This window comes from Eublepharis macularius, chromosome 9 (genome assembly GCF_028583425.1).
Source record: "Eublepharis macularius isolate TG4126 chromosome 9, MPM_Emac_v1.0, whole genome shotgun sequence".
In the NCBI taxonomy this organism is placed as follows: domain Eukaryota; kingdom Metazoa; phylum Chordata; class Lepidosauria; order Squamata; family Eublepharidae; genus Eublepharis; species Eublepharis macularius.
In genome coordinates this window covers 56,991,621-57,008,073 of record NC_072798.1, presented here as the reverse complement: position 1 = coordinate 57,008,073, position 16,453 = coordinate 56,991,621, and positions in this window count along the sequence as shown.

The window sequence follows — 16,453 nt, the reverse complement described above, 5'->3', positions numbered from 1 at the left end:
AGTTCAGGACAACTGCACTGATGAATGGCACTACTCAGCTGTAGAAAGCCATGTCCATATGTCTTAGCAAGGCCCTGACTGGTCCTTAGAGTCTGTCCATGTTGCTGGCTAATATGAGATAAAAATGGAGTTTTAGCATGGTTCTGTGTTCTTGGACCAGCATTCAGAGAGAATGCCAGCTCTTGGCCATCGCATGCTGTAACCCTATCTTGGACTTTGTTACTGATTGCACTGTAACCTCTGTAAGGTAATATTTAGCTGGCAGAAGACTCTGAAAGGTATGTTTAGGACTTTTAGTTTAATTAGCCTTTGTTATTTTATCTATTGTGTCTTGCATGCTTTCTAACCATATAATCTTCTATGCGCAATTTTTATAAACAAAATATGCTTCCATCCTGTGTGGTGTTTCTGTGAAACCAGCATTAGATCAGCTACAGTATAACTGTTTTGCTGGAACTTAACAGGCAAGTAGACTACCATGCAGGGCTGCTTTCCAAGTTATAGCTGGTATAGCTTGAGACTTTATTGCCTCAGCCTTAGAACTTAGGGTTAGCTGGAAGAAATTGGTAGCAGCTACTCAGCCTGGGGTGCAGGGGTTTTCTGACCTCAGACCTGTGACAAGGGACCCTTGACAGGGACTGAAATGTTTTCATGAACAACTGTTCAACATTCCTTTTAAAACAGTGCCTTCAAGAAGAATTCATTTGCATCCACACCATTATCTATGTTCTAACTTGTTTAATTGGCTGAGTTTAAGACACAAAAATGCATTCCAACTGCTGCCACTCTGTAGCTTCAAAGAAGAAAATATTTAAACTTCCAGATATTAATATCCAGAAGTTATTGGCTCCTTGTCAGGTTCCATGTGAATCATGTCATTGCAAGTTATTAGAACCCACATTCTTTCACTTCTTCTCCCCCCTTAACAGAACACAAATTTTCAGACTTCATTGTCTGTTTTCATCTTTTGCTAGAGTTTTTATATTCTTGTGTATAAGAGAACCAGAGATTGTTTGATATCAGCAATGATCAAAACCCCATTTATTACTTATTTTCAATCACCCTATATAACATTCAGAATAATACCTGCCAAATCCAGCAGGAACTAGTTAAAAAGTAAACTTTTTGAAGAGGGTTTTAAAACATAATTTTAGCAATTATGTTCCAAAGGAGTTCACCTGTGAAAAGTGTAGAAATATCCCCATTATATCCACGTCAATAGAGGCACTTGCCCTGAGAGGAGCCCTGCCCCGGGGGTGGGACACTGACAGTGCAGACGGGGTGCTCGCCTACCTGCTTGTCCAACCCTGTTCCCAACAAGGGGCAGGCTGATGGTAGAAACACCTCTCGCTTGCAAACTCGACCCCTACCGTGGCTGCTGCCCCAAGGAAGATTCACCCCCTTCCTGAAAAGTGAGCCCAGAAAGGGTCACACTCGCAACCTGCAGCACTTGAGATCAGCCCCCAGGTCCTTGAGAGGCAGGTGGGAGGGCAGGTTCTTCAATGAGTAACAGAAATGCCCATTAGAAACCACACAAGGAGCCGGAAGGACCATTGGAGATGATGGGAGTAGCAAACATCCATGGACTTACGGTGGTGCCATTTGAACACATCACTGCATCACAAAGATGTGAGGATAACGTGGGTTGGACCTTGGGACCCATGCTCTGGTCCTGTGCTAACACCCCCCAGAGTGGACTGACAGCCTGCGGGACCAGAATAACTGCTCAGGGGGCTGTTGTCCACCCCCCACACCAGATTTTCTAAGTCCATTCCTGCTTCTGCAAACAGCTAAAAGGAGGGTGGTCCATCCTCCCGGAGTAGGAGCCCCAGAGGTCCCAAGACGTCTCACCACATCCCCAAACTCTCAGCAGCAACCCCCCCTTCGTCCGCATACAGCGGTCAACTGCCTGGCTTATCAGACACCAGCAGCTCTGTCAGAGAATGAGGGTCCTCAGTGGTGCCCCCTCGCCCCGCCAGGCATACACGGACTACACTACAATTCCCACCCCATTGCCTAAAGTTACATTGAGCGGGGGAAGGGGGCAGGGAAGCTGGACAGGACGCCAAGGTGCCACTGGGCACCTGCTTCTTCTGGCAGCAGGGCCCACCCCATCCACCCCAGCCCTGAGCCAGGAATCATTCACCAGGATGTGTGAAAAGACATCCCTATGGGAAGTTGAAGGGAAGCTACTGTCATCTACAGGCAAGCAAACAGACAGGCAGTTTGTTGTTTTTTAACAAACATTTTATTAAACTAGAAAAAGTGAAGCGGTTGTATGGACATGTGTCTTGCCAATGTCCCTTGGCTGGAAAGGGAGCAATGGCATTTTGTGTAGCAGTCAGAGCCACAAAATCCATTCCTCGCCAGATATGATATTAATGATGAACAGGTTCACCACGAGAAGTCACCTTTCTGCAGTTGACACGATTGATAATGGCAATCCTGGATTGTGAAGTTAATTGACATATTATGGGTTGCCAGATACATTTTTAAATCAGCTTGTGAAATGTTTATCCAAAGTTTGGAGCTGGTGTCTTCACTAAATTAAAGCAAAAAAAAAAGTACTGGAATGTTTTAGACGAAGCAAACCTCTGTAGACAGAGGTACCCCATATGAAAAGGTAAATCTAAATATTTGAGATTTTGTAAAGAAAGCAAGAAAATTTATCTTCCTGTAAATGCCTTGGATAGGAAATAAAACCAAATTAATCAGTCTTCATTCCTATATAAGGACGTTATTTGTTGATAGGTGAAATGAAAAGGAAATTGCTTCAGACATGGAACACAAGATGATGTACTGGCTTCATCAGGGAAACTGGAATGTCAGCAATGTAGACAACATAGGGAAAGAATGAAAGGACAGGAGATGTGAAAATATTTAGCTAATCACAGAGGCTACTACACTGCTTGATTATATTAAAGCCATGACAAGAAAATGACCAATTTAACTGAAAAGGTTTTTACATTTCTATGTGATGACTACCACAGAAACTCTAGTGTGAAAATTGGACTGCAGTATATCTAGTATAACCAGAACTGTAATTTATAATCCAGTATTGTACTACAGAAATCCAGGTTTACTACCTGTTTCTCATAGACATGAGGTGCATCCCAGTTGTTTCAGGAAGTCCTTCCAGATGGCTAGTTTGACCAGACAAAATGTCTGGTCAAAAAACAATCTATCTTGACACCATAAGTGCAGTGAACCCTTAAGGTCAGAACCTCCTAATTCTACATTTTAAAAAGATATTAAAGAAAGCATGCAAATCAACAGTATTTTGGCAAAGAAATATATCCACACATGCCATTTGTGAATATTATAAAAGTCTCTTTAATTTAATAGCACAGGCAATCCAAAGTGGAATAAGATGCTCAAAGCTCCTTTTGATTTATTTCCCATATTAAATTTCTTCCATCTGACCACTGTCTCTGTCCCTTTCAGCTTGCTTCCCCCACCAGTTACTTTGGCCAAAAATCAAGCATGTTCAATCTCAAAATAAGTATGGGATATGTAAAAATGAAGATAATTATCAGCTGCAGTTAGATTAAGTGATTCTTTTGAGAATTCAACAGAGATTCAACAGAGATGCATAGCTACAACAGTACACAGAGGCTTGAGGTTATGTTTAACAGTATCTCATCCATCCAGCCGTGCTGCTTGGACATTACAATCTCCATAGCAGCTCACTGCAATGTAACAGGGATACGGGATTGCGCTGACGGAAGAATTCTGTAATGGTAAAAAAGACTTCAGGATTGTGTGTGATTTGGTTTGGCTTAATTTAATTTCTATTTCCTTTACTATACAAGGATGCTACACTGCTGCCCTTGTGCCTAATTGTATACTTACTTGCTGGTATGATTGCTAACAATATGGGGTTGCCAGCAGGCAGGCAAGAGAGAGATGCTTGACTAGCAAGACAAGTTAGTTAATGAAAAGATGAAGTTGCCTTTGAATAACAAAATAAAATTACCTTTAAAAGAGCCTAGAGGGACAAATAGTAGTTTGGGGGAAAGCTCACTGAGATGGAGAAACAAATCTTTTCAGAGAGGCACCAGTAGCTTAGCTTCGATAATGCCAGCTCCAGGACAATATTATCTTGATCCATTTCAGTTGAGCTTCTGCCCTGGTTTTGGAATGGAAACTGCTTTGGATGTTTTGGGTGATGACCTTCCCTTGATGAAAAATGGGGTGGCGTGATTCTGTTAATTCTCCTGGATCTCTCCGTGGTTTTTGATGCCATTGACCGTGGTATCCTTGAAAGGCTAGGTCAAGCAGGCATTACTTTGTAATGGTTCCTTTCTGCAGGAAAGCGTTTGGAAGTATTTTTTCATCTGCACAGTACCTGAGCTTTCTGTTCTCTGTCATGCTATTCAGTGCCTATATGAAGCTACTGAGAAAGTCATTTGGAAGTAGAAATTGCTAACACTCTGGTGTACTTATCCTTTTTATCAGAATAGAGAACAAGGCAGTACAGACATTTTGCAAAACTTTTAAAATGTTATATTGACAATGGAGTAGTTTTTACAACTTAAATGTAAGTTTGGAAGAGGAACAAGCAAAAAATGCCGCAATCCTACTGATCCAGATTGGTGCTACATAGATTCCATATAACATTTTGGTGATTGCGCATAATGCAGAGTAGTAAAAGTATTTTGAAAGTCTAATAAATCAAAATGTCTTTATGCTTAGCCTAAACAGCCATAAAACTGTTTCTTACACATTCTATTTTGATAGTTGATATTGTAAATATATTTTTGTCTTTGAGTTTCTGTAGAAAACCCTGTTCTGTGAATATAAATCATGGCTTGAAAAAGCTCATGGATGCCCCCTGCTGTCTTAACTTGGAATGTTTTCCCAAGCTTTATGGGTGTTAATGTGGACTACCACACAAAGATTTCTCTGTAACGTGTTTCATCTTTACTACAACTAGAACTATAATTTTAAATTCTGATGGCTTCTTTTTTTGCAGAAATACATAGGACTGGGGTGCACATGAGAAGGTACAGTTAATGCCAGGCTTCTGAAACATAATTGATACATCACATATTAATGCAGAAGGATTTTATAGTAAACAGCTCCTTTCAGAACCAAATAACATTCCTGTGGCAACCACAGCATTGTTTACTTAGAAAGACATTCACAACTTTTTCTTATGTGATTGAGCTGCTGGAACAGAGGAGTTCCCATATGACTTGGGAGTATTCCATAGCCCATATTTTAGAATAATGGGCATGGAATAAAGAAAACCATGACGTACAAGGCCAAAATGAAGTGCCTGACCTTGGAGTCATTAATTTTTAAAGGGCAGGTTTTAAAAAATGATCACAGAGTAACAGGAAATATCACAAAGCAAAAGGCCAAGGATTCTCAATTCCCCCCAAATCTGTATTACATACTGGGGGCAACTATAGGTGCCATCTCCAGCTTGGGAAATTACTAGACTTATGCATTTCTTTTATTATGGATTACACTAATTACAAAGATGGGATGTTTTGAAATCATCATCATATGAAAACAAAACAAATTGCTATAACAACACAACAAAACACCCAATTTTCTTTTGTTTTGGTTACTTTTGTTGTTGCAGTCCTTGCCCTCTACTGGTTTCACTTTTTCAAGGTAGAATCATAGAATCATAGAGTTGGAAGGGACCATACAGACCATCTAGTCCAACCCCCTGCCCAGTGCAGGATCAGCCTAAAGCATCTCTGACAAATATTCATCCAGCCTCTTCTTGAAAACTATCCGTGAAGGGGAGCTCACCACCTCCCTAGGCAGCTGATTCAACTTTTGAACTACTCTGGCCGTGAAAAAGTTCTTCCTAATATCCAGCTGGTACCTTTGTGCATGTAATTTAAGCCCATTGCTTCGGGTCCTACCCTCTGCTGCCAGCTGAAACAGCTCCCTGCCCTCCTCCAAATGACAGCCTTTCAAATACTTAGAGAGAGGAATCATGTCCCCCCTCAACCTCCTCTTCTCCAAACTAAACATTCCCAAGGCCCTCAGCCTTTCCTCGTAGGGCTCAGTCTCCAGACCCCTGATCATCCTCGTCGCTCTCCTCTGCACCCTCTCGATTTTGTCCACATCCTTTTTGAAGTGAGGCCTCCAGAACTGCACACAATACTCCAGGTGTGGCCTGACCAAGGCAGTATAGAGAGGGGCTATGACCTCCTGCGATTTCGATGTTATGGCCCCTTTGATACAACCCAGGATTGAATTAGCCTTTTTTGCCACCGCATCACACTGACTGCTCATATTCAGTTTACAGTCCACTCTTACCCCAAGATCCTTTTCACATATACTACTGCCCAGAAGTGTATCCCCCATCCAGTATTTGTGCTTCTCATTTTTGTGGCCCAGATGTAATACTGTGCACTTGTCTTTGTTGAATTGCATCCTATTCACAGCTGCCCACTTCTCCAGAGTATTCAGGTCTTGTTGAATTTTAATTCTATCTTCTTGGGTGTTTGCTACCCCTCCCAATTTGGTATCATCAGCAAATTTAATGAGCAGCCCTTCCACTCCTTCATCCAGATCATTGATAAAAATATTGAAAAGTACCGGGCCCAAAACCGAGCCTTGCGGCACCCCACTGGACACCTCCCTCCAATCTGATGAAACGCCGTTGACCACCACTCTTTGAGTGCGGTCCTCCAACCAGTTCCCTATCCACCGAACTGTCCTATAGTCTACTCCACAGTCTTCCAGTTTGCCCATCAGAATGTCATAGGGGACCTTATCAAAAGCTTTACTGAAATCCAAATAAATCACGTCAACAGAGTTCCCCCGATCCAGTAAGCTGGTCACTTGATCAAAGAAGGAAACCAGGTTGGTCTGGCAATATCTGTTAGGAACAAAACCATGCTGACTTCCCCGGATCACTGAGTGGTCCTTCAGATGCTTACAGATTGATCCCTTTAAAATCTGCTCTAATATCTTCCCAGCAACAGAAGTCAGACTGACTGGCCTGTAGTTTCCCGGGTCATCCTTCCTCCCTTTCTTAAAGATTGGGATAACATTCGCTCTTCTCCAATCTTGTGGCACATCCCCAGTCCTCCAGGAGGCCTTGAAGATGATGGACAGGGGTTCTGCAAGTTCTCTGGAAAGTTCTTTCAGCACTCTTGGGTGCACCCCATCCGGCCCAGGCGATTTGTATTCATCCAGTGCAGCCAGATGCCTCTCCACAACCTCTCTGTCAATGTCAACTAGCCACTCAGGTGTCCTGTCACATTTTCTACTATCTCTAGATGTGCCTGAGTTCTTCAGGGAGAAAACAGAGGCAAAAAAGTCATTAAGCCTGTCTGCTTTTTCTCTGTCCTGCATCAGTTTCTCTCCATCTACTCCCAGCAGCAGTCCAATTGTCTCTTTTACCTTGTGTTTGCTTCTCACATATCTGTAGAAGTTTTTCTTATTGTAGCGAGCCCTCCTGGCCAGACCCAGCTTGTACTGAGCTTTGGCCTCTCTGATGGCTGATCTGCAGTACCTAGTAACCCTCATATACTCCTCTTTAGAGGTCTGTCCTTCTCTCCATTTCCTGAACGTTTCCTTTTTCTCCCTTAGCTTATTCTGGAGCTCTCTGTACATCCATATCGGTTTCTTGGAGCCCTTACCATGTTTCCGTCTTGCTGGGATAGTGAGGGCTTGAGCTTGCAAAAGCTCATGTTTGAGAAGAGCCCACCCTTCATTTGCTCCTTTCCCTTCCAGCACACTCCCCCACGGAATTACTCTCATCAAGCCTCTGAGTTCATCGAAGTTGGCCCTACAAAAATCTAACCTATGAGTCTGGCTACAAACTTCCTTGGCCCCCCACAGCAACTGGAATTCAAGGAGGACATGGTCGCTTCCCCCTAAGGTCCCCACCACCTTCACCTCATCTACCAATTCTTTCCTGTTGGTTAATATCAAGTCTAGTATGGCCGAGCCCCTTGTAGCTTCCTCCACGTTTTGAAAAAGGAAGTTATCGGCCAGGCAGATCAGGAAATTGCATGATTCATGATGCTTTGCTGAACCTGTCTCCCAGGTAGCTAACACTTTTCTAATAAGAGCATAAGAGCATTATTTGGGAGGAGGGAGAGGTTCTGGGCTTTTTTGACTGTCAGCTGTAGCCACTAGGATCACATACATGTGTGAAGTATTTCAGTGTTGAAGGATATGGGGTGGGCCTTTGCCGTCATCTGGCCTTTCAGTGCCTGCCTGTGTTATCCTTTGCAGTCTGTACTCCCCCACCTTGATTGCTGCTCTCCAAGCCCTCTCTCCCATCCAAACAAATCTACCTCAGGATCCTCCTGCTGTTGCCTGCCCGCCCAGATGACTTACCCTCCTTGTGCCACCAAGTTCCCTTGCCAGTCTGCCTCTTTTTTAGGCTAAGTGGTTGCAGCTGTTAGAAATAACAATGTCTGGTATACTGCAGCAGCAAGAAGTAAGAAAAGCCTACCATGCAGGGGGCAGCAAGGATCACTTACTTAGGACAGTGAGAGTAGCACCTCTCTTGTTTCCTGGGAGTTATTCATGAGCCCACTTCTAGACAAATGTGGACGTCTCTTCTAGAAATAAACCGTCAAGAATCAATTAAAACTAAAATCTTGCTAATGAGGCAATTGTATCGGATTCAGATGCAACCTCAGCAACAACTAAAAGACCATATTGCAAATTTCATGGAATTAACACAGAAATTAAGATCCCTTGGAAAGGAGATCCAGGATGAGGATTTGGCTATAATTTTGCTAAGCAGCCTTCCTCAATCTTATACAAGCATTGTGCATGTTTTGGAAATGAGAGAAAGTCTAAGCTTAAACTATGTACTTGCAAGACTGCAAGAGGAAAGTCTTAACAAACAGATTTATAAACACGAGCCAAAAGGGCTAGCTTTAAGAGTCAGTTCAAGAAATGATTTCTTCTGCGGCATCTGCAGAAAGGACATTTAAAAGAAGACTGTTGGTTTCGTGATTCACAGAGAGTGAGCAAACCGCCACGAGGGACGGAAACAAAAGGCTTTAGGAATGCTAATGCAGCCATTAAGTCACCTAATGCCGATGGCCAAAGGAAAAACAGATCTGATAAGAATTGTTTAAATGTTGGTAAAAATGATCAAAGCATATGCAAATGGACAATTGACAGTGCATGTACTAACCATCTATGCAATCAAGAAAGTTTCTTTAATGAGATGAATGATAGTCATGAAAAACTGTATACGGCAAATGGAGAGGCTTTAACAGCGTGGGGACAAGGGACCGTATCTGCATGTTGTGCGCTACCCAGTGGCCAAACTAGAGAAGTGCAGATCACCGATTGTCTGTACGTACCTGAAGTTAAAACTAATTTATTATCTGTATCAGTTATGGCCAAGAGAGGAACTGAAACTGTATTCAAAGGAGAGAAATGTTTTATTAGCAATGAAGGTGAATTAATTGCACAAGGCACATTAGAGGATGGCCTGTATATGCTGGATTGCTCTGAAGGCGCTGTGAATTTAATTGAAAAGTGCACTCACAAGAATTGTACTAGTCTTATCCATAGAAGGCTTGGACATGCTAATATGGATTATATATATCAGCTTGAAAGGCAGAATCTGACTAATGATTTGCAAATGAGAAAATGTCCTGATGCAGAGAAATGTGTTTGCTGTATTCAAGCCAAAGGCACAAGACCTTCTTTCACCAAACAGAGTGAGAAGCAGACGACAAGACCACTGGAGCTGATTCACAGTGATGTCTGTGGACCCATGGGAACAGTAACACCCAGTGGAAGTAAGTACTTTCTGACTTTTACTGATGATTTTTCAAGATTTACTGTGATTTACCTGCTCAAGGAAAAGAGCCAAGTACTGAAAAAAATTCAAGATGTACCTAGCAATGGTGCAGAACAGATTCCAGAGAAAACCAATGGCTATCCGCACAGACAATGGAGGCGAGTACGTGGGGAAGGAGATGACAAGCTTCCTAGCAGATGAAGGAATAGAGCATCACCTGATCGTGCCATACACCCCCGAACTCAACGGGATAGCGGAGAGGAAAAATCGTTCTCTCACAGAAATGTGCAGGAGCATGCTGCAAGAAGCACAGCTACCTCAAAAATATTGGGGAGAAGCTATCAACACTGCTGCCTATCTGCAGAACATGCTATCTACAAAGGGTGCAAGCAGCACACCATTTGAACTGTGGTACAACCGCAAGCCCAATGTAAGGCATCTGAGAGTGTTTGGATCAAAGGCCTACACCTATGTTCCGAAGGAAAAGAGGTCTAAGATGGATCCCAGAACAGAAGAAGGCATATTTGTTGGATATGCACTGGGATGCAAGGGATATCGAATCCTCAACCCAGAGACAGACATGGTGAAGATCCGCCATGTGGTGTACATTGATGAAAAGGAGAAGGCAAGCAAGCCTGACACCAGAGAGTCTACACCAAAGGAAGCTGATGCAGCACAGCAGCCAGAGATTGTGCAACTCTGGGACCTGACTGAGATGCAAGAGACACCTGCAGAGCCCACAGAAAGAGAAGGGGAAGCAGAGCCAAGTGTCAGACACTCAGACAGAACAAACAAAGGAGTTCCACCACTGAAATTCTCTTACCCGGCAAAAACAGAAGCTGTACCAGAACCTTCTAGCTGGGAAGACTATGATGAAACCTTTGCGCCAGTAGTGAAACACACTTCAGTAAGAACACTACTGAGCATAGCAGCCGCAAGGAAGATGCATGTGGAGCATCTGGATGTGAAAACTGCTTTTCTTCATGGAGAGCTGGAAGAAGACGTGTATATGACACAGCCTCCTGGATTTGAACAGTCCAAAGACAGAGGACTTGTATGCAAACTGCAGAAGAGCATTTATGGACTAAAACAGGCTGCAAGGGCCTGGAACCAGAAACTGAACCAAATGCTCATCAAAGAAGGATTCAAGCAAGGCGGGGCAGAACGCTGCCTGTACTCAAGAAAGAAAGACAACAAATGGACTTTTATTCTGATTTATGTAGATGATATTCTCCTTTGTTATGAGGATCAACAAGATTGTGATGAAATAATTCAGCACCTGAACCAAGAGGTTGAAGTAAAGCGTCTTGGAAATGTCAGTTTTTACCTTGGCATTCAAATAGAGCGAGAGGAAGATGGAAGCTATCTTCTCAATCAAAAGCAAAAGATCATGGATTTCCTAGACTACATGGATATGGAAGATGGAAAACCAACATGTACTCCAATGGAAACAGATTTCCTGAAACAAAATGGAAACAATGAACCTCTGAGAAACATTAAAGTGTACAGAGAAGCAATTGGAAAACTGCTCTACATAAGTACAGTAACCAGACCTGACATAGCAGCAGCAGTTGGAATACTGTGCAGGAAAAGTGCATCACCAAGTGTGAATGACTGGCAAGCAGTCAAAAGACTGGCAAGATACCTGAGAGGTACTGCACAACTGAAGCTCAAGCTACCAGCAAGCAACAATCCCAAACTAGTAGGATTCATGGATGCTGACTGGGCAGAAGACATCACAGACAGAAAGTCTACCAGTGGACGAGTATTCTTTTATGGTGGAGGAGCAATCAGTTGGACAAGCAGAAAGCAAGACCTAGTAGCGGCATCAACTACAGAAGCTGAATACATATCAGCAGCAGAAGCATGCCAAGAACTTAAGTGGATTCTACAACTATTAGAAGACTTTGGGATAAATGAACCCAAACCTATACAACTCTTTGAAGATAATCAATCTTGCATAAAGCTTGCAAATACAGAAAGAATTGGATCAAGAACCAAGCACATTGACATAATCACATTGTGAGAAAAATGCAAGAAGGGCTTGTTGAGCTACAGTACTGCCCTACAGAAGAAATGATAGCAGACATCCTCACCAAGCCACTTGCCAAAGAGAAATTTCAAAGTCTACGTGAAAGACTGAACTTTGTGGACTTTGTACACTAGACATTGAGAAGGGGTGTTAGAAATAACAATGTCTGGTGTACTGCAGCAGCAAGAAGTAAGAAGAGCCTACCATGCAGGGGGCAGCAAGGATCACTTAGGACAGTGAGAGTAGCACCTCTCTTGTTTCCTGGGGGTCATTTCCTTGTCTTGTCTCCTATTGGGCTAAACAGGGCAATATCCTGCTTCTTCTCCCTCCTGCCACACTTCTTCTCTCTCTCTGCAAGATGCAGTCAGATAGCTAGGATCTATCTCTCCCTCTTTCCCTCAAGTATGTAATTTCCTCAAATAAAGCTTTTGCCTCTCTAACCAGCTCGGCGTTTAATTCCGCAGCGTTGTTTTACACTCGCTCTAACAGCAGCAACAGTTCTACCATAGATGTTAATGTTAAATATGGGTGCCGTTCATTGGCTCAAAAAGGACTGACTGTTATTCAGTCTGTCTGAAATTTGGTGATGCCGGTGTCCTAGGGTGGTATACCCCCCCTCCCAATTTTGCCTAAGATGGATGGGAAACCATGAAGGCGTACAGATCCAAGAAAAGGTAGAGGGTCTTCCATTGAAACCAATGGGGATAATCATGAAAACAGATTTATGAAAACAAACCGTAACAAATCCATGTGGAACAAATCAATAGCAAAATTCTCCCTTCAATAACTTTAAGGCAGCACAGTCTTAAAATAGAATCTGTTGTCAAACGCGCCAATTTATGTGGAAAATCAGAAGACTTCAAAGTGATTGTATAGCTATAAAGTAAGTTTAAAAAGCCATTACATAGTAAATGGTTGCAAGATAATTTAGGATAGGATTTGCTACACTACAAATGCTAGGGGGCATACAGAGAGCCCGTGTAGTATAGTGGTTAGTGTGTCAGACAAGAATCTGGGGGACCCAGGTTTGTATCCTCACTTTGCCAGGGCAGCTTGCTAGGTGATCTCAGTCCAGTCACCCACTTTCAGGTTGTTTTGAGAATAAAATGGAGGGGCGGAGAACAGTATAAGCTGCTTTGGGTCCCCCACTGGAAAGAAAGCTAAGGTGAAACTAAATAAATAACAATACCATCCTAAGCAGAGTTGCAGCTTTTGAAGGATGTAAGAATGTAACTCTGCTTAGGAACTATAGACCCATCACAAAGGCAACAGCCTACGTTCTGAGTCTCGCAGTACCATTGTTCGTAAAGATGTCATCCCTTACGAAGATAATAGGAACTTATCTCTGTGCTTTCCCACCCTTCACCTGTTCTTTTAAACCTTACACAAAGTTAACTTTGCACAGGCTAAGTTTACTATCATTTTAACCAGCATATAACCCTGTGTGTAAATATAGCATTCTCCCCACCACCCCCTACAATTATCTGCAAAATCAACATATTTAATAGATGCAACAAACGACAAAAGCAGCAACTTTTTGACTTTTGGGAAGATTGGCTTTAACTGATCAGAACAGGCTTTAAATGCAGGGATGCTTCCACAAGAGCAGTTTTTAGTCAATAGTGTGCCGTGGCACGGCACCCGTTCCCCCACCCCTTACTATATGATATAGTTCAGATTCCTTTAAAACAGCGTGCTCAAACCAGCAGAATCATGGCTGACCCCACTGTATATTCCTAATTTTGTCCAAGACACTTCTCTAATGCTCTAATCTTCTTGTCATATTATTTTCCACTTCAAAAAAGCAGACAGCAGACACCACCTTCTTACAGAAAACAGCTCAAAGATACTGAAGCCACAAAAAATGAGTTTTGATTACCCTTACACAGTGGAACAATAGAATTTTAAAGGACAACTTAAAGCTTTTAAAAATTAAAACTAACAAAAAGACTGAGGCTTCCTATAGATTTTAAAAACAATTTCCAAAGCAGTGTAAAATTTCACTAGAGAATGAAAAATAGGGTATTTTCTTTAGCTCTATTGTGGTTTTAGAAGTGAAGCATCTTCTGCTTTTTGGACACCACCCAAGTGTTGCTAGATCAAACTGCTGTATTTAAACCAATCTATGAACTAGCTTTTCCTACAAAAGGGCAAGAGCTTCCCTCACAAGCAGAGTTTATGACCTTGTGTTCTGAGCATTACATTTATCAACGGGCGCATTGCCCAACACAACATTCCCACATTGCACAGCAGTGTCTGAGAGACTTTTTATCCACTTCTGTTCCACTGGAATAATGTATCACTTGAGGTTGCTATGGTAACAAGTCCACTACAAGGAAATTCAATTTAAAACTTAAAGTTGTTACTTGCAAAACAGAATATTATGAAGTGACAGCAAGATGAAAACATAGTCGTTTTGCTGCTTCAGAAAGCATTGTTACGCATTAATGTGATAAAAGTACAAAATACATACTAATTTTGACTTAGGCAAGTAGATAAAGCTCACTACCTTGAAGTTATTTTTGTCTTCTTCAAGGACAATAGAAGAGGTAACAGTGAAGTCTAACATGGCAAATAGATTCTACACCATCACAACTACCCACTTCAAACAATTGTGGAAATTTGTCATACCAGGAAAAGAGAGTAGGAACTTAGTACCTGGAGGGAGGGGGGAGAAGAGGCCAATGCAGAAAGAAAGCAGGATGTGAACGAAAAGACCAGAGAGAGAGGGATGTGCAACTTAAGTGCACATAGGATTGTAGCTAGAAAGTCTCTTTCTTGATTACTGGAATGCCCCCCCCCCCGTTTCCTTGCCCACTAGTCTTGAGCGTTTAGTTTTTAAAAATGACTCAAGCAAACTCAAGTTTTTCTCTATGAGGCTACGTTTGCTTTTTTTTTTTAAAAAATGGTCCAATGGGATTTATCCCTCCCTCCACCAGTAACATTTTTTTAAAAAATTGATTTTTCATAAAGATTACTTAAATAAATGAACATTAACTAAACAGAAGTAACCCTAATGTATTGGACTACTTTAAAGAATTTCAAAGGACACAGGAAAACTTCCAAACTAATAGGTACCTATAAGTTTTCCAAGCAAGGAATACAATAGCTGGAGGAGTGGGGAGAAAGACATGCATCAACCATGTGGCACAGGGGCAGGGGGGAGGGGGTAAACTAACCCTCCCAGCCTGCTGTCCTAATCCAACTAATCCCTCCCATTTAAAAAAATTGGAATAGGGAAATCCAGATATTCAGCATCTCAAATTGTCTTGGCTGTCAATAGCCCAGCATACAAAGGCAATTTGATATTTGTAATCCTGTAAGATGCTCTCCGATGAAATCTTTTAATGTGTTAACCTAGGTTTTAGTAGATTAATAACATTGAGATGGGATGGGTTAAGGAGACTCTACAGGAAACCTAACTGGCAGGAGTGTTGTGGTGGTAGGATTCAGTCCAGAAGACACGTGCATGCTTGCCTCCCTTTTAATCCCTTCCCAATCAACTACACCCAGGTTGCTATGCTAGGATTCCATCAAAACTGAGTATCCGGTTGTTAAATGCCAGATTGGTGACTGGAAAAGCATCTATCATCGAGACCATGATCCTGGACATATTTGCGAACCTGCCATGCATCACGGAGACCTGGCAGAATTGAGTGGTGTGACATTACTCAGTTATTCAGTCTTGTTGATCATGCCTGGATCTCTCTAATGGGTACCTTAACAGGTACAGGACCACCTCAATTAACACTGCATATTAACTGGACAGGTGTTCTGTTTAGGGAAGGAAAAGGGTAATTGAGAGCAAAGATTTTAGAAATTGCTTTCTCAGTTAGAGATCACTGCCTGGTTAAGTTTAGCCAGTTTGGTGTAGTGGTTAAGAGTGAGGGACTCTAATCTGGAGAACTGGGTTTGATTCCTCACTCCTCCACTTGAAGCCAGCTGGGTGACCTTGGGCTAGTCAGAGTTCTCTGGAGCTCTCTCAGCCCCACCCACCTCACAGGGTGTTTTGTTGTGGGGATAATAGTAATACTTTGTAAACCACTCTGAGTGTGTTAAGTCATCCTGGGTGTTAAGTCATCCTGGGTGTTAAGTCATCCTGAAGGGCGGTATATAAATCGAATGTTTATTATTATTTCAAAGGCCCAGAACCTTTTCAGGGTTAGGAGACCTATTAAGACAGTTAGTGAATGATGCGTTTACTTATTTTCTTGAATGCGCTGGGAGCTTTCACCAATATGGCTACGAGTCCTGCTGAAGCTCTGATTGATTTGTGGTTGGTGTTTGTATGGCTTATGGCTTCGGCCAGAAAAGCAATAAACATATTATTATTATTATTATTATTATTATTATTATTATTATTATTATTATTGATTTGTGGAACAAGGAGATAACGGGATGGAGGAGAGTCTGATCTCACCTTGGTTGGCTGAGACTCTGGAGTCAGTGAAGTGGTAGGAATAACTGGAATTGCTGTGGAGGAAAACTTCTATTGAAGCTGATCAGAAGTGGCTTAGGGCGCTGGATGGCAAGCAAGAAATCTTACTCCACCACCATTGCGTCTGTTCAGCGTAATCCAGCAACACTGTTTTGACCAGTCCAAAGGCTCTTACGTTCTGGTATGCAGCAGTATCCTGAGCCCTTGCCTGTATGCTGTGAGTGTTTTC